Genomic DNA, 26,002 nt, shown 5'->3' on the forward strand with positions numbered 1-26,002 from the left:
CCTGCCACAGGTCAGTGGCACCGAGCTCTCAGAATAAAAACCCAAACTCAAAACCACTCTCCATAGGCCTAAATGAGTCCTACAAAGAAGGCCATCATCCTCTTGTTTCTGTTTTCCTTTTTAAGGAGTGGAATTAACCATCGGGCCGCCTGTGAGCCATGGGATTCCAGGAGGTTTTTCCAAATTCATTATTTCTTTATTGTGAAAGCCGTCTACAAGGAGTAGTACTGCCTACAATTAAAAAGTCTCGTAAACTTCCCTGAAACTAGAGGTACCGCCATGCCTGGTTTGATCCTGATTTATAAGCAGGGTTTCCCACGGACGGAGGAGGTGGCCATGGGAGAGGAATGATTTACCGCAGAGCTTTGCAATGTTTAAAGCACACGACGTGGACGTGGAATCTTAGAGCCTGAGCTAAGGAGCAGGTGCTGTGCAACGGCTGCAGCTTTGCAAGGTCATTTCAGCTGGAGGACCCCAGCGTCGTCTTTGGAAACGATCGCAGTTACGATTTATCCTGTGAATTCTCCACTTGACAATGGCCAGCTCCAGAGCAGGACAGGCCCACGGGAGCCCCGTGGGGAAAGGGCCTCGCTTGCCATCCCTGTGTGGCACACGGCCAGCCACCCAGGTCCCGAGAATGCTTTAGGTCCTTTGCTGGCCTTGCCCTCCGCTGCAAGCCAACATTCTACTCCGCAGCACACACCCACAGGCAGCAACACACCGGAACGGCCGGAAGGCGGGAGGCGGAGGTGGGGAATTGGGGAATCAGTTACCTTCAACCAACTTTCACTTTTCCAAACGAGAGCCCTGGGAGCTGTGTGCAGTCGCCGTGCGGTGGCAGACTTCACAAGCCACCGCAGTCGCCGTGGCAGACGTCACAGGCCATTCTTCTGAAGCTGTGGCCCTGCTGTCCGTCATCCCACACCCAGAGCGTCTTCCCGGGACAGCTGTCACACGCGTGCCTCACTGAGTCTCCCTGGTGAGCTGGGAGGAAATGAGGCAGCAGCCCAGACCCTCAGTGCCCGGAGGCTCAGGAACCAATGACCAAAGCAGGGAGCCCTGGATTCCTTATTGGACGTTGATAAGGAGTGGAAGCCATGTTGCTAAATACAGAAACAGCAACCAAAGTCACTGTTATCATAAGAGGAAGCGAATGACAGCATTGCCAGGGTCAAGTGCTTCTCGGCGGGAACCACTTTGAACTCTCATCTCTGCCTGGCCACGGCCACAACCGCAGGATCCTCCCCTTCCCAGGAGGCCCTCGGAATCCACCCTGAACACAACGCCATCACCAGGAGATGGGTCCCTGCTCTCTCCAGACTCTGCAGGAATCAGGACAAGCATTGAACCCCACACTCAGCCCCCACCTGAACCACAGGACCTCACGTGGAGAGGCCCCAAGAGGCTGTGCAAAGGAAAGTCTTGGGAATTCAGCCAATGAGGGTTCCAGTCCCCAGTGTACCACTTACCAGCAGTGTGGCCCGGCACAAGTCATGGGACTTCATTATGCCTTGGCTTCCTCCTCTGCAGAATGGGAGAACAGTGCAGGACCTACTTTGTAAGGTGCTCCCAGGGAATGGATACACTGCCACCCTTGTCTGGCACAAGGGACAGTCTACATCCCAGGAGGAGGCACCAGGCATGAACCTAGAAGGCTGGGCATGAGGAAGCCGGTCAGATGAACCAGAGCACAAAGAGAGGTCCCCAGAGCTCCTGGATCTGCCCCAGTGCTGGGACGCAGGAGAGCACAGGGCCCTCCCTCTACAGTGCTGAACCTGAGGCCAATGAAAGCCACTCCCTCTGCTCCCAGCCCCAGGAAGGGAAACAGCCCATCATGGAGCTCCTTGGGGTTTTTAAGAGCCTTTGTGGGACTTATTGTCCCTCCTATAAAATGTGCTCTTGTCATAGAGCTTCTGGCAGAGCTGAAGTCACAACCACAAATTAGCAAACAATCCATGGGGCCGCTGCTGTGGCACAGCAGGCAAAGCCGCCTGCAGCCCTGGCATCCCACGTGGGTGCTGGGTTCAAGTCCTGGCTGCTCCACTTCCGATCCAGCTCCCTGCTAATGGCCTGAGAAAGCAGGGGAAGATAACCCAAGTTCCTGGGCCCCTGCACCCACATGGGAGACCCAGAAGAAGCTCCTGGCTCCTGGCTTCAGATTGGCACATCCCTGCCATCTGGGGAGTGAACCAGTGGATGGATGGTCAATCTCTATCTTTCTCGCTCGCTCGCTCTCTCTCTCCCCTCCTCTGTATTTCTGCCTTTCCAATAAATAAATCTTTATATAAAAAAGAAAAGCGCCAATCCATTCATGTCATTTGCATGGCCAAAGCCAGGCACCAATCTAGCCTGTGTGAGAACCTGGATTATATCCAGGCCAGGGAAACTTCCCACATGTTCCCTCTCAGGAACGTGCCCTGCGGGGATTCACCTGGATAAAACAGCGCATTCGCTCAGACACACTGAGCCCTCACCTTAGCATCGGTTCTGAATTGAACCAACGCCACTTGGAAACAGCATGAAGGCCTGAGGTGGGGAGACTGATTTTTAACAAACTCTGGGGGACCTCCCCAACCTTACTCTGCCCTGGGCGGCTGCGGCAGAGTCCCTGAACCTGGTGAACGTGTAAAGAATGGAGGCTTGTCCCTCATCACTCTCAGGCTGGGACACGGGAGGCGCAGGTGCCGGCCTCTGGCGGGGGCCTCTGAGCCGCGTCACCCAGTGGCAGAAGGGGAAAGAGGGAGAGAGCGAGACAGAGAGGAGCAAGGAAAGCGGGCGGGACTCATCCTTCCATCGGGAACCCTCTTGGGTGATAACAGTGCCAGACCACTCCCAGGGCACTGCCCCACGACCTCATCATCTCTTAAAGCGACCGCCCACTGGGGGTCAAGCTGCCAAAACTCGGGACTTCGGGGGACACATGCAAACCACAGCACTCCACGAGAAGGAACGCACTGCAGTCAGCAAACATGGTTTCTAATCAATGCTGTACATATAAAATTATATGACAAAACATAGAACGTGGCCCCAGATGTGGACGGGCCGTGTGTGTGTGTGTTAGAGAGAGAGAGAGAGAGAGAGAATTTTCATGCATTTCCAAAGGAAGAAAACCACACAATGTACATAATGCCTCAGAGGAAACAGATTTTCATCATTAAAAAAATGCAAGTTCCAGGGTCAAACAGTCAAGGTCAAATCCTGCCCCCACCACCTGAGCGTGTGACCTGGAGAGGCTATGGAACTTCCTGTCCCCAGATTCCTCTCACCAGGGGCCGCTGGTCTTCCCGGCTTCCCTGGGGGTTCTGTGTGCCAACAGAACAGTGTTTCACACTGCACAGCACAGCTACACAGCACCGACAGGTGTCCCCTCTTGTTAGGGGCTGGTGCTCACGGAGGTATCACCGGTCATTTCAACTTTCTGTTTTTCTCTTTCTACAATTGTCTACAGGAGCTCTGACTTTTAAGATCGTGGAAACGCAGTGTTTTGTTGTGTTTTTTTTTTTTTCTATCCTTTCCAGCCACCGAGGTGAACTCAGTGACGAGATTAGTCAGAGCTCCTTTGCCACGACTGACGGAACATCTGCTGCTTCTAGAGCTACATCAAACCAAAGACGGCCAACTCCCGATTCTACACGGCCCGGTCCATTTATCTGCGGCTAATCTGCTTTCCTGTGTGCACTGGCCTCATTAAGCGCTGGATACAGTGTCGTATGTTACAGCTCTGTGGTGTGGCTGGCGTCTGTTGACTCTCTCCCATGCCCAAACGCTCAGCGGGAGCCTTGTAAACCAATTTTCTTAACGATCTCTCCATTAGGGGAAGATGCGAGTCGATGAGAGGGGAGGCCAGGCGCTCCGGCGCAGAGAGCCATGTGCCGCATGCGTGCGGCCGCTGGGCCCCGGCTGGGTGCCTCGGCGCTCCTGTCCTCCAGGGGCAGGCCCACCTGGCCACATGCCACCATGGCTAGGGGAGGGGTCCCACACAAGACTGTGTGAGTCTCAAAGGCGGACAGCGAACAGACGGCCGACCCCAAATCACCCTCCGCTTCTCACTACCAACGCTCTTAGGCAGGTGTCAAAATGCGCAATCTCTGGGGCATTACTGGAGTTGGCTCTCCACCCTTCTCCCTCGCACACACAGATTCCCGACTCTCGGCGCAGACCTGAGCGGGAACAGGCCCCTCACTTCAGAGCCCAGCTCAGTGGCTTTGCATTCCGTGCGTCCTGCAGTCAACAAGCCCCTCCCTCGGGAAGAACTTGCCGGAGGCCCTGCTGCCCTCCCTCCCCGGGAGCTCTGCTCCTGGGCTTGGGCCTGCAGCTCACGGGCGCCAGGGGCGGCTCCACACAGCCGGCCAGCTCCATACTCAGCTCACGGGTGCCAGGGGCCGCTCCACACAGCCGGCCAGCTCCATACTCAGCTCACGGGCGCCAGGGGAGGCTCCACACAGCCGGCCAGCTCCATACTCAGCTCACGGGAGCCAGGGGCGGCTCCACACAGCCGGCCAGCTCCATACTCAGCTCACGGGTGCCAGGGGCGGCTCCACACAGCCGGCCAGCTCCATACTCAGCTCACGTGCACCAGGGGCCGCTCCACACAGCCAGCCAGCTCCATACTCAGCTCACGGGCGCCAGGGCCTCTCCACACAGCCGGCCAGCTCCATACCCTCAGCCGTCCTGGTTGCCCCCGTGCTGTGCGGAGGCGGCGGCAGCGGCCAGGGCTGGGAGTAGCAGCGCGTGGTGCTCTCCGGAGATACTGCAGCCCAGCAACCTTTGCTGCACTTCCTGCAGGCTACTGTGGCCCCGCGGGTGAGCTCAGCCCCCAGCAGTGCCAGCCCCCAACATCTACTTTCTTTTTTTAAGATTTATTTATTTGAAAGGTAGAGTTAGAGGGAAAAGGAGACACAGAGACCTTCCATCCACTGGTTCACTCCCCAAATAGGTGCAATGACTAGGGCTGGGCCAGGCCTAAGCCAGGAGCCAGGAGCTTCATCTGGGACTCCCGCATGGGTGCAGGGACCCAAGGCCTTGGGCCATCCTCCACTGCTTTCCTAGGTGCAATAACAAAGAGCCAGATCAGAAGAGGAGCAGTCGGGACTTGAACCCAGCACCCACATGGGATGCCAGCGCTGCAGGCGGCAGCTTTCCCTGCTGCACCACAGCGCCTGCCCCCAGCGTCCACTCTCGACAAGCAATAGGGGGCAAGAAAACAAAACCTCGTAAGAGATCAAGGCTCTGGAGACAGAGAAACCCCACTGGACACGTGACCCCAGCACTTCACAAAGCGGTCCTTCTCACTAAACCGGCTGCTTGAACAATGACCCGACCTCAGCTCTCTCCACTACAAATGGTCACAACGGCACCAACGTCTCTGCTACCACTGGGAACACTCAGAAAGTGTGTGAAAGTCCAGGGCCTGGTCCCTAACACACGCTCCAAAGAAAGGTTTTTGTCTTCTCGCTCAGTCAGGCCTTCCATCACCACACCACATCACCAGTGCGGTTGTTCTAACATGCACTAGAGAGCATGACATAGAGTAACTATAACCTACCAGAGGCTGGAACAAACAGGACACTGTTTTTCCCCATGATCAGAAGCCTGGAGGCAGGAGGCTGCCGGGGTTGCCTTTCACTCTTAGAGCTGCAGTGTCTCCTCATCTGTTAGCCTCAGCCTCACGGTTGCAGGGGAGCTGCATGAATTCCAGGCATCATACCTGTATCCAAAGCAAGGAGAGGAGTGAGGGCGGTCTTTCACATCTATTTCTTTTAATTGGAGAAAGAAAAAAAAAAAAGGACATGAATTTTCCAGAAACACACAGCAGTGGACTTCCCCTTCCATTTGATTGACCAGCTTTGTGTCACGTGGCCACCTCCATCTCCAAGAAACCAGGCGGACATCCACTTGGCTTCTCCAGTGCCTTCCGTGGAAGGGCAGCCCTGGGAGTGGCTTTATGCCAGGCGCCCCACAGAGTCCAGCAGGAGGATCAGAAATCTCCAGATTCCAGCTACACACAGGTGAGACCTGGGTAAAATGATCAACACCAATCTAACACACCCATTTCAAAGCCAAACATAAGTTCATGTAAAAGGCACTTAAAAGACAAGCTTCGGGGCCAGCGCTGGCCATGGCCTGCAGCACCGGCATCCCACACGGGCCTCAGTTTGATTCACCTCTCTGCCATGGCCTGGGAAAGCGGTAGAAGGTGGCCAGAGTACCTGGGCCCCTGCACCCGCGTGGGAGACCAGGAAGAACCCGTTCATCTGGGGAGTGAACCAGCAGATGGAAGCCCCCCACCCGCCTCTCTGTAACTCTGCCTTTTAAAAACATAAATAAATCTTTAAAAAAAAAAAAAAAGGCAAGCTTATTTTGGTGGAAAAAAAACCATTTTAAACCATGTGTGGCTTTCCATGAACTTTTTCCAGTCCCTTCCCCCACAGGGTAACACCTCCCACGGGGAGCGCTTTCCTCGGTGGATAACGCAGGCTCTCCAGCCCAGGCGCACAGCGGAGTCTCCTAGGGAACCTGGGAAACCCCTGGGGTCCCTCCTGCAGCCCCCAGAAACCCTGGGGGAGGGATGCGGCCCTGGGCTGCGGCGGCCAGGGCAAGCACGCGCCTGCACCACCGGAGGGCGCAGCACGCATCCCGCTGGCCCGGAGCGCGGCGGCGCACGCGAGGCGCCCAGCACCTGCCGCCGCGGGAGCGCGCCGCACCCCTCTCCTGCACCCTGGGGACCGGGGGTGGGAACCACGCCGCTCAGACACCCGCTCAGAATGAGCTGCGGGCGTCCCCTTCCCCTCGGTCCCACTGAGCGCGGCCGAGTCCTGGGCTCGGGCTGTGCCCGCAGTGCAAAAACAGGCTTTCCCTGCCCAGCGCAGCGGGAGGGGCTCCTCCCACTCTCCAGCTGCGGTTTGCGGGACTGCTGGTGGCTGGGGAGGCCGGAATCCTGGGCTCCTGTGCGGGGCACAGGCAGCGGCAGGCGCGGAGCGTGTGAGCCCGGGTTACCACGTAGGGGAGCACAAGGCAGGTGCGCCCTGGGCACAACCCCAGAGCTGCTGACGCTGGCGGGGGCCGGGCCCCTAGGCCAAGGGTGCCCTCAGCAGGTGCTCGCTCCCTCGCTCCCGCAGCCGCCACCGCCAGCGCTGCGGGGACGCTGTGCTGCTGTGCTGTTGGCTCCTGCATCCAGTGCCAGCGCCAGCACCGCCCCCTGGGAGTGTGCTCATGCCTCTTCAGTTCGATCGATCCTGTTTATAGAGTAAAATCCTCCTTTCTAGCCAATCCCCCCAAATAGCGGTTCTGCGGGTGATTGATGGGGGACTGTTCACCCAAGTGCAGGCAGGCCATGCAAGCGCGCACGTTGGTGAGGGCAGCGGAAGCGGGCTGCGGGGTGGCAGGGCTCAGGCTGGCACGCTCCCTTGGGGAGGACCCCCCAGGACCCCCTTCACTACTCGGATCGCCGTGAGGTCAGGCGAGGACGGCCAGGTGCCCGCTGAGAATACGCACGGATTGCGGGAGTGTGCCTGTGGCACTGGTGCCACGCATTGGCACGTTCATCCCGCACCTCGCCAACTCCAGGGTCGGTGGGCAGGGCCGGGCCAAGGTCAATGACCACAGCGCGCTTTCCTCGTCTCCTCCCGGACAGCAATGGCCTCCACCGGCTCCTGTGCCCCAAACCTCCGCAAAATGCACACGGGTTAAAACCCGGTCCAGCCCTGGATCCAACCCGGAGGCGGCCGCGCAGCTTGGGCAATTGTACTGTGCAGTCCACAGACACCGTGTGGCTTGCGGCAGCTGAAGTCTTCCTGGAGGTGGCCACGCCTGGGGGAAAGGAGTCTGCCCCAGGTGCGACCACCGGAGTCAATTCCTCCACGACAGGTGCAGGGGCGCAGCCCTGCCAAGGGGGTGCGGGTGGGGTGGGGGATGGGAGCCCTCGGGCCAGCTGGCCTGGCTCCAACTCCAGCTCCAGTGCCAACAAGTGAGCCGAGCCTGTTTCCCGTGTGACACGGGCATCCACCGTTGGAGGCTCAGGAGGGAGCTGTAGGTCCATTTGGGCCTCTTCTGCTTGCTCAGCTCACTGAAGGGGGAGACGGGAGTGCCCCAACCCGCATCCGGCACAGACTAAGCCCCAGTGAGCAGAAGCCATTAACAAGGTGATGCACTCTTTTTGCTGGCAATGGGAGGGAAAATTTCTACCCAGGCAAATATCCCCAGTCTAGGATCTTAGTGTCAGGTACCCCGAGGGGCAGCTATCCGAAGGAAGCTGAAATCTACGGATGCCGACACAGGGTTTTAATTTCCAATCAGTGAGTCATTTTGAGGTGGTCAGACCCCCTCCCCAAGAGACGTAAGTAATGATGTGCCCTGCACTGGTCACAGAGCTGGTCTTGCAAATCCCTATCCAACAGGAGGGAGAAACCCCGGAGTACCCAACAGTTCCTCCCACGCAGTTACTCCCACAGTTACTCCCACAGTTCCTCCCACACAGTTCCTCCCACACAATTACTCCCACACAGTTCCTCCCACACAGTTACTCCCACAGTTCCTCCCACACAGTTACTCCCACAGTTCCTCCCACACAGTTCCTCCCACACAGCTACTCCCACACAGCTACTTCCACACAGTTCCTCCCACACAGTTCCTCCCACAGTTCCTCCCACACAGTTCCTCCCACACAGTTCGTCCAAGTTACTCCCACCAGCTACTCCCACACAGTTCCTCCCACACAGTTCCTCCCACAGTTACTCCCACACAGCTACTCCCACACAGTTCCTCCCACACAGCTACTCCCACACAGTTCCTCCCACACAGTTCCTCCCACACAGCTACTCCCACACAGCTACTTCCACACAGTTCCTCCCACACAGTTCCTCCCACAGTTCCTCCCACACAGTTCCTCCCACACAGTTCGTCCAAGTTACTCCCACCAGCTACTCCCACACAGTTCCTCCCACACAGTTCCTCCCACAGTTACTCCCACACAGCTACTCCCACACAGTTCCTCCCACACAGCTACTCCCACACAGTTCCTCCCACACAGTTCCTCCCACACAGTTCCTCCCACAGTTCCTCCCACAGTTCCTCCCACACAGTTCCTCCCACAGTTCCTCCCACACAGCTACTCCCACACAGTTCCTCACACACAGCTACTCCCACACAGTTACTCCCACAGTTCCTCCCACACAGTTCCTCCCACACAGTTCCTCCCACACAGTTCCTCCCACAGTTACTCCCACACAGTTACTCCCACACAGTTCCTCCCACACAGCTACTCCCACACAGTTCCTCCCACACAGTTCCTCCCACACAGTTACTCCCACACAGTTCCTCCCACACAGTTACTCCCAACAGTTCCTCCCACACAGCTACTCCCACACAGTTCCTCCCACAAAGTTCCTCCCACACAGCTACTCCCACACAGTTCCTCCCACACAGTTCCTCACACAGTTACTCCACCAGCTACTCCCACACAGTTCCTCCCACAGTTCCTCCCACACAGTTCCTCCCACACGGTTACTCCCACACAGTTCCTCACACAGTTACTCCACCAGCCACTCCCACACAGTTCCTCCCACACAGTTACTCCCAACAGTTCCTCCCACACAGTTACTCCCAACAGTTCCTCCCACAGTTACTCCCACAAAGTTACTCCCAACAGTTCGTCCCACACAGTTCGTCCCACACAGATACTCCCACACAGTTACTCCCACACAGTTACTCCCACAGTTCCTCCCACACAGTTCCTCCCACACAGTTACTCCCACACAGTCACTCCCAACAGTTCCTCCCACAGTTCCTCCCACAGTTCGTCCCACAGTTACTCCCACCAGCCACTCCCACACAGTTCCTCCCACACAGTTCCTCCCAACAGTTCCTCCCACACAGTTACTCCCACACAGTTCCTTCCACACAGTTCCTCCCACACAGTTCCTCCCAACAGTTCCTCCCACACAGTTACTCCCACACAGTTCCTCCCACACAGTTCCTCCCACAGTTACTCCCACAGTTCCTCCCACACAGTTCCTCCCACACAGTTACTCCCACAGTTACTCCCACACAGTTACTCCCACAGTTCCTCCCACACAGTTCCTCCCACAGTTCCTCCCACACAGTTCCTCCCACACAGTTACTCCCACAGTTCCTCCCACAGTTACTCCCACACAGTTACTCACACAGTTCCTCCCACAGTTACTCCCACAGTTACTCCCACACAGTTACTCCCACACACACAGTTACTCACACAGTTACTCCCACACAGTTACTCCCACAGTTACTCCCACACAGTTCCTCCCACACAGTTCGTGTGCCTGCGGCCGTCGCCCACCTACATCCCGCGTTGCATCAAGAAATGCAGACCAGGTTGGCACGGCCTGGCACCCTGTGGCAGGTAACACCAACACCCGGAAAGAGACAGTTGGGTGCTCTGGCCCGGGCCTGAGAAGCACCCCGACTCGGTGGAGAAACACCGGGGTGGCCACACCCACAGTTCTGCCGCAGAGAAGGAAACTTTTCATAGGAGCGGGGCTGCATCAAAGCAGCTCGAATTAGGTACAAATTTGGCTCATGGTGCAGCAATTTATACAGATTAGCGGCGCTGACCTCGGACGCCACAACGCTGCGCTAGCATCTGTGGTCGCAGAGCGACCTCTAGTGTTGAAAGGGAAGGATTTCTTTCTTTTTTTTCTTTTTTTTTTTTTATAAGACAACTGGAAAAGGAATCTCATTCCTCCTCCCTCTAGCCTTCTTGCTCAAAGTGTGGGCACTGGCACGCCCTTTGGGAGAGGAAATGAGAAGGTCCCAGGGACACTGCAGAAGGTAACGAGATAGAGGTGTGCATTTTCTGTGTGGCGTTCACATCACCATTACCTGTTCTAAACCTGCGGTGGAAATTCCATCAGCATTGCACAGTTAAGAGAAAATTAGTCTTTTATTTTCATTACCTGTTGAGACTGCATGAAATTTTATCTTTTTTTATAAAAAAGGTTTATTTATTTGAAAGACAGAGTTACAGAGAAAAGAAAGGTGGGGGGATATCTTTCATCCAACTGCTTTACTCCCCAAATGGCCACAAGGGCCAGGACTGGGCCAGACCGAAGCCAGGAACCAGGAGCTTATTCCAGGTCTCCCATGTGGGTGCAGGGGCCCAAGTACTTGAGCCCATCTTCCACTGCTTTCCCAGGCACGTTAGCGGGGAGCTGGACTTGAATCGGCACCCATATGGGATGCCCACGCAGCAGAGAGCAGAGAGCAACTTAGCTCTCTAGGCCATGGCATCAGCCCTGAATTTGCACTTCTAAAAATATCCGCACCTTATGGTACACTCTGGCCTACAGTGACATGATTTCTTATTCATTCTTCTTAGGGGAATTGATCCCCAAATGGACCCTGAAATCTGGGGATTTTTCTCCTCATTCGTTGAAATTAAAAGCAGGGGAGAGCACGGTGCAGACCGTGGGTAGCAGGGCCCCCACCACAGTGGTGCCCATCTTGGCATTGCAGGGACAGTCTTCCTAGGACCTGAGGGTGGTGAGCAGAAGCCGGCTCACTGCGCCCCAGCTGGGCTGGCCCGGGGCCAGCTAGGGAATTTGCAAAGCCCGGTACAAGATGAAAATGCTGGCCCTTCGTTCCAAATGCAGGAAGGAAGGTGCCATTAAAGGGACCAGGATACAAAGACTTTCCCTTCCTTCTGACCTTGGCGTTTTTATCTGCCGCCTATTACATCCCAATTGAAGAAAAAGCCTCCAATCGTGCAGGATCCGGAGTGTTCCATTCATCAAAGATGGGGCCCTGCCGGCTATGGAACAAGCACAGGGGAGCCCTAGCTCCGCGTCACTGACATCACAGACTCTGCATCCCATAGCGCACACACCCCTGGGGATTTTCCCCACCAGGAGAGAGGACTGAATTCAGAGGCATCACATTCACGCAGTGAACGTGACCCCTCAAGGGGCCTTCACCTGCAAAGCTGCACAAAACTAACCCAGCTGCTCTTGTCCCCTCTTATGCCCAGGGGCCAGCATCAGCCGTAGGCTAACGCAAGAAGCAGCCGGAGACAGAACATGCGCCCGGGGCCTGGTCCTGGATGCCCCTGAGGGCACCGGTGCCTCCTGTCTGGGTTTTAACCAAGCTCTGGCTAGAGAGGCCCCAGACTCAAGAGGCCAGCGTAGGACTCGGCCTCAGCCTGAGTCTGGCTGGACTGCCACCACCAGGGGGCGCCCCGGAACGCCGTGCTCCTGGGGCCAGCAGCGGCAGCAGGTGTGCGGACCACGTGTCCTACATCTCTGCTGGTGAGCGCGCCCCACGGCCTTGCCAGGCATCCCTAGGAAAACACAAGCGCAAAGACAAAATTAGGGAATGCGTTCGGGTGGCCACGGAAGAGCGTGCGACCAAGCGCAGGGCCTTTCGGAGCACGGGCCCCGTGGGATCACACAGCTGCGTGCCCCAGCGCCAGCCATGTCCCAGGGATGGGGGAAGCCATCCCGCCGGGAAACAGTGCCCGTAGGCATGGGGGAGCGACTCCCGCCCTATAAACAGAGCCGCTTGAGGAGGCTTCGTGGCAGCTGTCTTGCCTGGCAGGAATGAAAGCGTGACTGACATGTGCTCTCCCCCTACAAAGTGTCAGCAAACACTGAGTGGACCCTCCAGCACCGGGAGACCGGCATGGCACCAGAGAGGCGATCAGCTGCATGGGCACAGGAGGAGCTGAACTCAGAGCAGGAAATGGGGGCCCCCAGGACTGGGTGGGCAGGGCTCCCTGGAGAAGTCTTGCCTCTGGTACTCAGCTGGCTCCCTCCACCCTTCCCTCTCCGTTACACTGTCTTCCCATGCCACCCTGTTAGCGAGACACGCCCTCATCAAGTGATTGATGATTGAAGCCCTTAGTGGGCAGGGCTGTGACACAGCCAGTAAAGCCGCTGCCTGCAGTGCCAGCATCTCATACAGGCTCAGGTTTAAGTCCCAGGTTCTCCACTTCCAATCCAGCTCCTTGCTATGGCCTGGGAAGACAGAAGACGGCCCAAGTGCTTGGGTCCCTGCACCCACATGGGAGACTGGAGTAAGCTCCTTGCTCCTGGCTTTGGACTGGCCCAGCTTCAGCCATTGTGGCCATTTGGGGAGTGAAACAGTGGGTGGAAGACCTGTGTGTGTGTGTGTGTGTGTGTGTGTGTGTGTCTCCCTCCTCTCTCTATGTAACTCTGCCTTTCAAATAAATAAATGCATTTTTTTTTGACAGGCAGAGTGGACAGTGAGAGAGAGAGACAGAGAGAAAGGTCTTCCTTTTGCCATTGGTTCACCCTCCAATGGCCGCCACGGCTGGCACACCGCGCTGATCCGAAGGCAGGAGCCAGGTGCTTCTCCTGGTCTCCCATGGGGTGCAGGGCCCAAGGACTTGGGTCATCCTCCACTGTACTCCCGAGCCACAGCAGAGAGCTGGCCTGGAAGAGGAGCAACCGGGACAGAATCCGGCGCCCCGACGGGGACTAGAACCCAGTGTGCTGGCGCCGCTAGGCGGAGGGTTAGCCTATTGAGCCACGGCACCGGCCCAATAAATACATTTTAAAGAATATTTTTTCAGACTCGAAGCCCTCACCACCCCTACACATTCTCTCCCCATTCCTCTTTTGCATTTCTTAGAATAGCACTTGTCACATCCTAACCTGGCATAAAGCGTATCGTTTGTCGCTTGTATGCCCACCCCAGAATGCAGGCACCACAATGGCAGGCCATGTGTCGAAGTTTGCTGCTGTGTCCCGGGTGCCAAGATCAGGGTCTGGCACGTGGTAGGAACTCAGCAGGCATGTGCTGAGTGAATGGGTGACCTGCTGAAGTGTGCAGCACACACGCCAGAAAGAGCAACCGCGCTTCCCGACTCTCCATCCTGAGCCTGGATAATGCTCTGGGCGCGTCAGACTGCAGAGGCTGGGATGACAGTCACAACTTCCAGAGGCTGTTTGCTTCCTGGGATTCTTATCATCACTGGCTGTGGTAACAGTGATGGTTAATTTCACATTTTTGTCAACTGACCGTCCTACGGCATGCCCAGGCCGCTGATAACACACTGCATCTGTGTGTATTTTGAGGGCATTTCTGAAGATTAGCATTTAAATCAGCGCCCTCCCCAGGGAAGGTGGGCCTCATCCAACCCGCTGAGGGCCAGAGTGTGACAAAGAGGTAGGGCAAGCGGGATTTACTCTCTATTGGATCTGGATCTCTCCTGCCCTTGGACATCTGTCTTCCTGGTTCTTGTGTTTTTAGACCTGGACAGGAACTTCTCCCACCAGCCCAGGGTTCTCAGGCCTGGACAGGGACCTCTCCCACCAGCCCCAGGTTCTCAGGCCTGCACAGGGACCTCTCCCACCAGCCCCAGGTTCTCAGGTCTGGACAGGGACCTGTCCTACCACCCTGGGTTCTCAGGCCTGGACAGGCACCTGTCCTACCACCCTGGGTTCTCAGACCTGGACAGGCACCTGTCCCACCAGCCCCGGGTTCTCAGGCCTGCACAGGGACCTCTCCCACCGGCCCTGGGTTCTCAGACCTGGACAGGCACCTGTCCTACCACCCTGGGTTCATCAGGCCTGGACAGGCACCTGTCCTACCACCCTGGGTTCTCAGGCCTGGACAGGCACCTGTCCCATCAGCTCCAGGTTCTCAGACCTGGACAGGGACCTCTCCCACCAACCCTGGGTTCTCAGGCCTGGACAGGGACCTGTCCTACCACCCTGGGTTCTCAGGCCTGGACAGGCACCTGTCCTACCACCCTGGGTTCTCAGGTCTGGACAGGGACCTCTCCCACCAGCCCCAGGTTCTCAGGCCTGGACAGGCACCTGTCCTACCACCCTGGGTTCTCAGGCCTGGACAGGCACCTGTCCTACCACCCTGGGTTCTCAGGCCTGGACAGGGACCTCTCCCACCAGCCCCGGGTTCTCAGACCTGGACAGGGACCTGTCCCACCAGCCCCGGGTTCTCAGGCCTGCACAGGGACCTCTCCCACCAGCCCCAGGTTCTCAGGCCTGCACAGGGACTTCTCCCACCAGCCCCGGGTTCTCAGGCCTGCACAGGGACCTCTCCCACCAGCCCCGGGTTCTCAGGCCTGAGGTTTGGACTGGACTACCCCACTGGTTTTCCTCGGCCTTCAGGAAACCTGCAAGGTCACGCTGCTCCAGGAGAGGAATGATGAGCAACGATCGGGAACACTGCTCTGGAAGAGAAGGGCTCTCTGGCGCAGCTTCCCCGGGCTGTTTTCTGCTACGGATTTGGCTCGCCTTCTAAAAACACTCTCCTAACAAGCAGATGTTATTAGTCTTTGGCCCTCCAGTAAGTCAACAAGCAAAATACCTTGAGCATCCCAAGAAAACAGCTGCTGCGACCTCTGCTCGACTGCTCTGTTTTTGCTTTGACTGGACCACTTCCACCCCTTGGTAGCCATAGCCACTGCTTTGATTGTGCTTTGTCTTCAAGATCTCACTGGTGGCCGGCGCCGCAGCTCACTAGGCTAATCCTCCACCCAGCGGCGCCGGCACACCGGGTTCTAGTCCCGGTCGGGGCGCTGGATTCTGTCCCGGTTGCCCCTCTTCCAGGCCAGCTCTCTGCTGTGGCCAGGGAGTGCAGTGGAGGATGGCCCAGGTGCTTGGGCCCTGCACCCCATGGGAGACCAGGAGAAGCACCTGGCTCCTGCCTTCGGATCAGCGTGGTGCACCGGCCGCAGCGCGCTGGCCGTGGCAGCCATTGGAGGGTGAATCAATGGCAAAAGGAAGACCTTTCTATCTCTCTCTCTCTATCCACACTGCCTGTCAAAAAAAAAAAAAAAAAAAAATCTCACTGGTACAGCCATGTTTCATCTCCTGTTACTACTCTTGGGAGAAATGCTTCAGGGCCTTGATTCCGTTTGTTGAAAGTTTCCACTAAGAGCTCCCTTTTGGTCTGCAGCTGCTCTGGCCACCACAGTCTTGGCGTCCATGGATTGGAAAGTTTTCCGCCGTAATTCGCTCAGTTATGACTGTGGGAGCCGAGCCAGTCGAGATGGCGTTGGCTAGTATTTTTTTCTGTTGTTTATCGTTAATCCTCTTCCATTAGGGCACAAACAGTTTATTTTTTTCCTCCTAATTTGATACAGAAATTCTGCTAGTTTTCAAAATCATCTTTCCCTTCTTAAAACGAGGGATCCGTTTGTGAACTGCTGATGGCTTTGGAGCATCGTCCCATACATTGTTTTCTAGAGCAGAAGTGATGTCACCATTCTTCCACTCAAGCTTCACCATGAACTTGACATTGGCTTCAGTCTTGGCAGAATTCATGTTGCTCTCATAGGGGTTCTTCACAACTGATCTCTCCATCCTTCTCTGTGGCTCAAACTAGACTGTCCAGGCATGTTATAACAGGCTAGTGTGGGTTTATTTTGTTGCAAAAAGAATCCTGAAATGCATAGTTTTTTCATAATATGTATTTTCCATGAAGTTTCTGGAAATGCCACATATATATCCTGTTCTGTTTTTCTGGATAACCCTGATAGTAACAGTCATGCTATCCAAGCCATTCTCTGCTATACAAAAGCCCTAGATAACGGGAAGGAAGCCTTGGGCATGAAAAAGACCTGAGGTGCAGCCCACTACTTCCTGCCAACTACTCATTCCCAAAATGGGAATGCGCTGCCCCAAGTGGGAGTGGAGATCCCGGCATGTGGCATGCAGGTGCACCGTCTCCTCTGCTGCACACCACCCCTAGCTACTGAAGCTCTCAGTGGTGATTACAGGGGACACCCACCCCACCCCCAGACCAGCCTGAACCTGAGCTGTCAGATTCTCTGATCCAGTAGGAGTGATCACTCATGACCCAGAAGGTGTGCCGTTGGGCTGACGCAGTGTTGTTGAGTTTGGAATGAGTCATGTTTGTAAAAATGAAAGGTGATCCTCAAAAACACAATTCTCTAGACTTTAGGAAAATCAGAGCCCACGTTCCTGTCCACTGGACAGCAGTGGGAGCTACATGGAAGCTGCTCCCTTAGACAGATGCTCAGTTCCCTCCTGCTCCTTGTCCCACTTTCCTGGCCATTCTGTGCACGGTCACGAGGGCCACCCCTCTGTGTACCTGTCCAGGCCAGCTTGAATTCTCCCTGTCCCCAAGCCTGTACCCCTGCAGGGGAGCCCACTCCTCCTTGGGTGACCCTGTGTGCTGGCCGATCATCAGTGGCCCCAACCCCTGCACCCCAGCTCCAGCCTGTTACGCCTCTGTTACTAAATCGGAGAGAGAAGGCTGATTTAGAGTCACCCTGTGGGCCAAAGGACATTGAGGTGAATTCCAGTGGAAGTGAAATTTCTTTAAGATTTTTTATTTATTTCTTTGATAAGCAGAGTTATAGACAGAGAGGGAGAGACAGAGAAAGATCTTTCATACACTGGTTCACTCAGCAATGGCAGGAGCAGGGCAGATCCAAAGCCAGGAGCCAGGAGCTTCTTCCGGGTCCCCCATGAGGGTGCAGAGGCCCAAGGACTTAGGCCATCTTCCACTGCTTTCCCAGGCCACAGCAGAGAGCTGGATCGGAAGAGGAGCAGCCGGGACATGAACAGGTGCCCAGATGGGATGCCAGAGCTGCAGCAGAGGCTCAGTCTACTATGCCACAGCACCGGCCCCAGTTCTGCACACTTTCACCCTCCCTGCTGGATCCCCATGTCCACACTGTCCCTGGTCACTCTAGGGAAAGCTGAGTTTCCTGTAGCTGTAGGTCAGGCCAACCTCACAGCCTGCTGACCCTCCCCAGGAGCTCTGTTCAGTCAAGTTCACACCCAGGAAACCTGCAGTGAGATTAACATGTTTTGTGTTTCCCCAAAATGCATGCACTGAAATCCTAACCCCAATATGGATGGAGCTGGGAGGTGGTGAGGTGAGGAGGGTGGAGACACAGGAGGAAGAGTGTCCACCTGTGGCCACACACACTCCTCCTTGACCTTGGCCTTGGCCTTCCTGGCCTCCAGGGCTGCTAGGAACCAGCGTCCACTGCCTCTAAGCCACTCGGCCTATGGCATTTTGCCAGAGCAGCCTGACTAGAAGAAGGTCCTTTTAAAAATGTCTCTGGGGGCCAGCGCCACAGCTCACTAGGCTAATCCTCCGTCTTGCGGCGCCGGCACACCGGGTTCTAGTCCCGGTCAGGGCGCCAGATTCTGTCCCGGTTGCCCCTCTTCCAGGCCAGCTCTCTGCTGTGGCCAGGGAGTGCAGTGAAGGATGGCCCAAGGTGCTTGGGCCCTGCACCCCATGGGAGACCAGGATAAGTGCCTGGCTCCTGCCATCGGATCAGCGCAGTGCGCCGGCCTCAGCGCGCCGGCCGCGGCGGCCATTGGAGGGTGAACCAACGGCAAAGGAAGACCTTTCTCGCTGTCTCTCTCTCTCACTGTCCACTCTGTCAAAAAAAAATGTCTCTGGAAGGACCTTTCCCCCACTCGCAGCTAAGCAGCCCCGATTCTCCGATACGCATGAGGCAGGCGCAGTCTTCTCCAGACGTCTTTTGGGGCGCTCTCCTCCTACTCCCCAGGATCCCGGTTTCTCTTTCATAACCTCCTGTCAGCTTTCTGCCTCCACCGCCCACCCACCCTGGGAGGGAAGCCTTGGGATGCTTCTCTCTTCCACCTGAGCTGCCCCAATCCCAACACATCTTATCCAGACCCCACTGCGAGTGTGTGTTGCACACAGGACTATAGAGGTAGCCTTTCTGCTCGAAACCAGTTTCCTCCAGCTGCCCCTGCTGTTGGCACCTTGTGTTTCTTAAAAACATTCCCATTATGGGGAATGGGGCTTCTCAGCCACGCCTCCCACAGGAGGTGGCAAGTGTGGCAGGGGCAGGCTTCCGGCACCCTATTTCCTGAATGGCTGGAGGGAAGCAGAGGCCCACTGCACACAGTTTTGCCCAGGTAAGTCCTGATGCCATATATTCTAACCAATAATTCACCCAGGGACTCCAAGCCCCAAGACCAGATGTCCAGCAATGGCTACAATGACAAACGTGTGCACTGTGGAAAAGTTAAAAATGCTGCAAATGTATGACATGTCGGCCAGGTTTCTGCTTTGTGTTAGGGCAAATGGGAAGTAGCGCATCTCTCTCCTCTAAGGAAATCACTGGCCAAGGCACCACCATTTTTCTTTCTAAGTATATTGTAAGAGTATATTGTAATAAGCTTTATTTGTTAGGTCTTGCCAATCATAACAGCCAAAGACCTGCCAACAAAACAACAAACAAAAAAGAACAGAAAGGCACAAAAAGAGAAAAAACAATGCCTCCAGCCTTCTCCAACTAAGGCCAGCATATCAGTGCTGTTTGCCCTGTCTGTGCACGTGAAAGTACTTCACAACACTCATGGAAAACGGAATCAAACGATGAGCTTGCTTTGGTACAAAACAATTTCAAAATCCATGATTTTTCATAATATCCATTTTCCATGAACTTCTGGAAGGCTCTGCTAGGCATGGATATCAAAACTATTTTGCTCCAACATAAACTTACTCAATTCCATTTTCACAAATTTCTGAGGTCTCCTTGAAGAGTCCCCAACGTGTTTTGTCTCTGGCTTTTTCTCCTCAGAGTTAGATTCTAAACATTTCCCCAAACACATAGATAGCCCTCCCTCCATTGTTAGTGTTTCTTGGGTTCACTGTGATTTCTTAATGAGCCTCCTTTCACAGTACCTCCCAGTTCTTCCTTTCACTTGTTCTCCCTCTCTGTAACAATACTGCAGCACCACAATGCACATCCTTGAGAAACACTTACTTTGTAATCTCTCATTAATTCCTTAGCAATAGGTTCTTAGAAATTGAATTTCTGGATCAAAAGGAATTAAAATTTTTTGAAATGTCTTTTCTGTTGTTGTTAAAGAGGTTGTCTTGGTAACATCCATGCTTAAAACAAAGGTGACAAATGCAGAGCACACGTGGCCTTGGGCAAAGCAACCTGGACAGCTGTAGGCTCCTCCCTCCTGACGGCCAATAACTAACCGGCCTGGTCCTCCAGTCATTTGGGAACACGGGGCCAAACCATCACTGAGACTGTTTCCCGTGGGGATAAATCCACTTAGGAAGCCCAAGGGAGGCACGAGCAGACCCATGGCCCAAGACACCATTTGAAGGAATTGGAGAGAGGGAGAGACAGTGAGAGAGATCTTCCATCCACTGGTTCACTTTCCAGATGACCACAATGGCCAGCAATGGGCCAGGCCAAAACCAAGAGCCAGGAGCTTCATCTAGGTCTCCCACATGGGTTGCAGGGGCCCAAAAATCTGGGCCATTTGCTGCTGCTTTTCCCACGCCATTATCAGGGAGCTGGATTGGAAGTGGAGCAGCCAGGAGACGAAACGGTACCTATATGGGATGCTGGCACTGCAGGCAGCGGCTTTACTCCCTGTGCCCCAATCGGGCCCCAGAAACCATTTAACCTCAATATCCATTAGATGATGGGCAGTAATGTGACTTCTACTTGAGTCATCGATACCAATGGCATGGACAGGTCAAGGGGCTCTCACAGCAATTAAAAACCAACAGTATGAGGGGCCAGCACTGTGGCCTAGCAGGTAAAGCTGTTGCCTACAGTGCCGGCATCACATATGGGCACCTGTTCATGTCCCGGCTGCTCCTCTTCTGATCCAGCTCTCTGTTTATGGCCTGGGAAAGCAGTGGAAGATGGCCCAAGTGCTTGGGCCCCTGTACCCTCATGGGAGAGCCGGAAGAAGCTCCGGGCTCCTGGATTCAGATCAGTGCAGCTCTGGCTGTTGCAGCCAATTGGGGAGTGAACTAGCATATAGAAGACCTCTCTCTCTCTCTCTCTCTGCCTCTGCCTCTCCTTCTCTGTGTGTGTGTAACTCTGACTTTCAAATAAATATTTTTAAAAAACAGTAAGAGGGTATTTCAAAGTGTTTGTGCAAAGATGGAATTGAAAGGTAAGTTTACTTTGGTGTAAAAATAAACTCTGAAACCCACGCATAGCTTTCCATAATACACACCTTCCATGAAACTTTGTGAAGGCCCTTTCATTTACAGATTTCAGAATTCTTTTCACATCAAAAGGATCCTATCTTTCAATGCCATTGCTCCACACAGTTTTTTTTTTTCTTTTTTTTTTTATTTTTGACGGGCAGAGTGGACAGTGAGAGAGAGAGACAGAGAGAAAGGTCTTCCTTTGCCGTTGGTTCACCCTCCAAAGGCCGCCGCGGCTGGCACACTGTGGCCAGCGCATCGCGCTGATCCGAAGGCAGGAGCCAGGTACTTCTCCTGGTCTCCCATGGGGTGCAGGGCCCAAGCACCTGGGCCATCCTCCACTGCACTCCCTGGCCACAGCAGAGAGCTGGCCTGGAAGAGGGGCAACTGGGACAGAATCCGGCACCCTGACCGGGACTAGAACCCGGTGTGCTGGCGCCGCAAGGCGGAGGATTAGCCTAGTGAGCCGCGGCGCCAGCCTGCTCCACACAGTTTTTGAAACCCCTCAGAAACACAACAAAGTAGATGACCCGTTCCCTTCACTCTGCCAGGAGGGATGGCGGCGGGAACAGAGCAGCATCAGCCTTGAGCTTGGTTCAGAGACTAGAAAGGGGACCAGGACAAGTGACAGACATGTCCCCAGCCAGGTATCACCCGTCCAGGGTGCCTGGCTTAGAGTGGGTCTGCTCCATCCCCTACAGGACAACCCCAAAGGCCATCTTCCCTCCCTATGCATGTGTGGCAAGGGCTCCCTGAGAATGAGAAAGTGCAGCCCTTGAAGGTGAGCTGGGAAGGGTTGGGCAGGGCTCTTTCAGGCTGGGGAGTGAGGGAGGTGCTTCCTGGTTCCAGGGAACATCTTAGCACTGTCACTCTGCCTCCTGGGAAAAGCTACGTTCAGCTCAGACCTAATTCTGCCAAACAGACATTGAACAGAGCCGTCCTGTGATCAGGGGTGCTGCAAGCAGCCAGCCTGGGCTGTCCATTCTCATGTTGTATAGGAGGCCAACATTTCAGGAGCCACGCGTGAGGCTGTACAGCAGTCAGGCACATACAGAGCCCCCCCCCAAATGATGCACTAACTTGTCACTTACAAAAAAGAGCAGGTGACCCCAAAATATGCTCAAGACGCTGTGTCACGTGAGAAGAGCAGAGACAGGAGCATGTAGACCAAGCACAACAGTCATGTTTCAGTCTCTGGGGTGGAACACAAAGTGGTCTCCCTCCCTCTTAGCTCATACACCTTTCCTATACTTTCTACTCTGCTTGCACGACGAGTAAGGCGTGAATGGTTGTTTGCTTTCTGCTCCTCCTCCCTTCTCTGCAGGGCAGCCGGGGAGGTCCAGGGACGAAATGCTGACCTGGCAGATGGCACAGGTCAGAGCTCGGAGCCGCAGTGCAGGCAGGTTCTTAGCAAGTAGTTAGCGACCAGCACGTCCCAGACCACTTCTGAAGGAAGAGAGGCCTCCTGGTAAGCCCCATGAGAAAGATTTCCGACAGGAAACTTTGAACCAGTTGAAAAACAGGCTTACCCAAGACAGAAGCCAGCCCATGAGAGCTGTTTCAATCCTGTCTGGTAGAAAAAAAATCCCCAGCGCCCAGCCTGGGAGACCAGCCAAGCATAAGCCCTGTTCCCCTGAGAGGTTCCTTGCAGAGGACGAAGCCGATGCTTCCTGCAGCGCGGGCAGCCTCTGAGCCCACAGACAGACCTGCCTCATTGAGACACAGGGGGCTTTGGCACCATGAGTCAGTGCAGCAGGCAAGAAGGGCCCCTCACAGTGTGCTGCTCCAGCAAAAATCCTCTCCTGGTACACAGTCCCGCACCTCCCAATGATACATCCAATCAATGCGCACCTCACTTGCCACGGCAGTGCCATGAGGTTGCATGGCCTGGCGCCATCGAGGGTGTGTTAGTTTGTATAAGCACACTCTACCATGTTCCTACAATGACGAGTTAACCTAATCACACACTTCTCAGAATGTAAGCGACGCAGGACTTTGCTGCACTTCACAAACCATATTTGCTCAAGCAGGTGCCGGTTTTACACCCACGCAGTGTTCATCTTACCTTCATTTTCTATTTCTGGAAAAGCTTGGATTTGGCCATTGATTCTGTGTCTGTCTCCATAGCGGTGTGAGGCGAGAGGGATCCCCAGGGATGGATCAAGCCTGAGACTGCAAATCCTCAACCCGGGACCTCCTTCCAGCTCCCTCTCCTCCACTCTGCAGAGTGACTGCAATAACATAAACATAAAAAAGGAAGGGGTGGGGTAAGGATGAGGAGCTTCATTCAGGTGGAAACTGTCTTCCTGATGAAGTTATCTTGAAATGCATAGAAAGAGTTTCCTGGTTATGACTCTAATCCCCCACAGAATCCTCCGGACCACAGGGGAAACACAGGGCAGTGGATCCTCTGCCTGCACTTGCTGTGAGGAGGTGAGGGCCACTCTCGCTGCCTCCGAGTTACCCACAAGGCGACCGCAGTGCCTGCACCCTGACTCAGTTAAGGCCCAGGTCTCTAACACCCAGTGCCCAGCATTGCCCAGGAGCCACCCAAGGAGGAAGGAACCTTCCAGAAGCATTGCCAGGTTTTCCACCCTATTCCGTGGATTCCGACTGAGAACATTGTGTTCATTAAGTGATTTCTTTTTTATGATTTGCAAATAGTAGACGCTTGTCCCAAAGCCTCAGAGAAACACATCGCTTTGTCATTCCACTCTTTGGGTTTGTATGTTACAACCACCTTAACTGACTGTACCCGAAGAAGGCCACTCAACCTCCCTTCCTGAGTTTTCTCATATGTAATAAAGCCCCTCTCCACCCAGTAACATGGAAGCCGCGTGGCAAAGCCACAGATGCTCTCAGACACGGGGGCTCACAGGTCATCTGAGAAGCCTGCAAAGAAACGCAGTGCCAACGCCCGGAATTTCCGGCTCCATGAGTCTGGACGGGACCAGGAGATCTGCACTTTCAGAATCAGCATCCCTTAAAAGGGGAGTGCAGGTGGCCGGAGAACTCAGATCAAAACAAATCAAAATCCACCTGTCTGTGGCCTTTGCTCATCTGACGTCCTGTACACTAGCGAATTCACAAAGTGCACAAAACACAGTGCAAACAGCAAGTGCTAACAGGAAACCAATAGGATCTGCATAAACTCCTACTTCTGTAGAAATGAGGTAAACCCAAGGTGACAATGACCTTGAGCCTGGCAAACAGTAGGAGTCAATGAGTGCCATACAGAGGAGAGTTCTTCATATACAGAACATTCCCCTGCTCTAAAATCCTGAATTCTCTGTTCCTGGAGAATCTGAAGAAAGATCACCCAGATCTGAGGAAATCAGAGTAGGTTCATCTCTAATTACTCTCCAAGGACATGTTTACCCAAATCTAATTCTTTTACCAAAAATGTCATTTTCCAGCCTACAGGTGACAAAACTGACTCTAAACATGCATCCAAGTCACCGCCAGCAGTGAGACCCAGGCTGCAGGTACATGGATTTCATATTTCATGAAAGCTCTCTCTTTTCTCCTATTATCAGTATTGGGTCGAGCCACAGGGGAGCGGCACACAGCATGATCTGAAGGTTGGGGGTGAGTGGGTTCTGGGGGCGGGGAGGGAGCGTCCTCTGCACTCCCAGGGGCCTCTGGCTTCTGCCCTCCGTCCTGGGCCCTCTCCGACCGGAGTCCCGGCAGTCTAGTCAGCCCTGGCGTGGCTGCTGTGTGGACATAAACACAGAGCTGGTGGCTGAGAACAGGAGAGGCTGCTTCTCCTGGGTGTGCAGCAGCCACGGAGTCAGCACCCTCCCCAGCACGGGGCAGAGAATGCAAGAGGAAAACAGGGAAATAAGTACAGCACACCTTGAAATACTGAGTGACTTCAAAAAGCTTGTGGGAAAATGGAACTAAAACATTGTTCATTTTTAGTCCATCCAGAGTTTTTTCCTGTGTTTTCTGTGAACTCTTTCTTATGGTTTACAACAACTTACTGCATATTTTGTTAGAATTGGAACTTTTTGAAGACCCCTTACATTACATAAAACTTTGACTCCCTCTCTTCCTCCTCTTGCTCCATTTATTTCTCAAAATGAGTAAACTGGACGCAGCATCCTGTCCCATCCGTTCAGATAGTCATGGAAAAGGGCGCATGCACAGCTCAAGTTTAGGGGAATATCTGTGGGCTTTTTTTTTTCTCCAATTCTGCTTTCCAATTCTGGGGGAGTGGGTTTTTCTAACAGACACTCACTGTGTTCAACCCTGATAGAAACCTGCAATGACATAATCACCAGAGGTAGCGATACCCTCTCGTATCCCTGCAAGAATGACTGTTGTACACACTTAACTTCTTCAGGTTTTCCAGTTAAAGGAAAAATAATACCAGATGGAATCATGGCTCTACAGAAAGAAATGAAGAACACAGGAATTAATAAATACGTGGAGAAATAAAAGACTCATATGTAGTTAATTCTGACTCTCCTTAAAAGGCAATGTTGTGGTTAAAGTAAAAATCACAGCAACGTATAACATATGTATGTGTGTTACATACATATGAATGTTATAACCATACATATATTACACACATAAAGATGTATAGCACATGTAGCATTAAAATTTATGATAGCACAAAGTAGGGATTACTGAAGGTAATTATATTAGACATGAGTATCATTAATTCAAGGCAGGTTGCCAAAAGTTAAGGATGGATATTGTGATCCATAAGCAATCATTAAACATGTGAAACAAGAGATATAAGAAGACAATAGAAGAGTTAAATAGATGATTACTTAAACAAATGGTCTATTCACAAGAAGGATGGGAGGCCGGCGCAGCGGCTCACTAGGCTATCCTCCGCCTTGTGGCGCTGGCACACCGGGTTCTAGTCCCGGTCGGGGCGCCGGATTCTGTCCCGGTTGCTTCTCTTCCAGGCCAGCTCTCTGCTGTGGCCAGGGAGTGCAGTGGAGGATGGCCCAAGTGCTTGGGCCCTGCACCCCATGCGAGACCAGGAGAAGTACCTGGCTCCTGCCATCGGATCAGCACGGTGCACCAGCCGCAGCGCGCCAGCCGCGGCGGC

At 54.2% G+C, this 26,002-nt stretch overlaps 1 long non-coding RNA gene across 1 annotated transcript in view; it reads right to left on the minus strand.

Annotated features, from left to right (window-relative positions):
• LOC108178851 (uncharacterized) overlaps nucleotides 1–23,168 on the minus strand; it is a 64,525-nt gene extending 41,357 nt beyond the window's left edge. Inside the window, exons 1-2 of the long non-coding RNA XR_011380551.1 lie at nucleotides 23,003–23,168; nucleotides 5,546–5,707 (exon numbers count right to left, since the gene is read on the minus strand). This is a non-coding gene — a long non-coding RNA (uncharacterized lncRNA). The remainder of the gene's footprint in view (nucleotides 1–5,545; nucleotides 5,708–23,002) is intronic.
• Nucleotides 23,169–26,002: the final 2,834 nt, after the last annotated feature.

This window comes from Oryctolagus cuniculus, chromosome 12 (genome assembly GCF_964237555.1).
Source record: "Oryctolagus cuniculus chromosome 12, mOryCun1.1, whole genome shotgun sequence".
Taxonomy (NCBI): Eukaryota; Metazoa; Chordata; class Mammalia; order Lagomorpha; family Leporidae; genus Oryctolagus; species Oryctolagus cuniculus.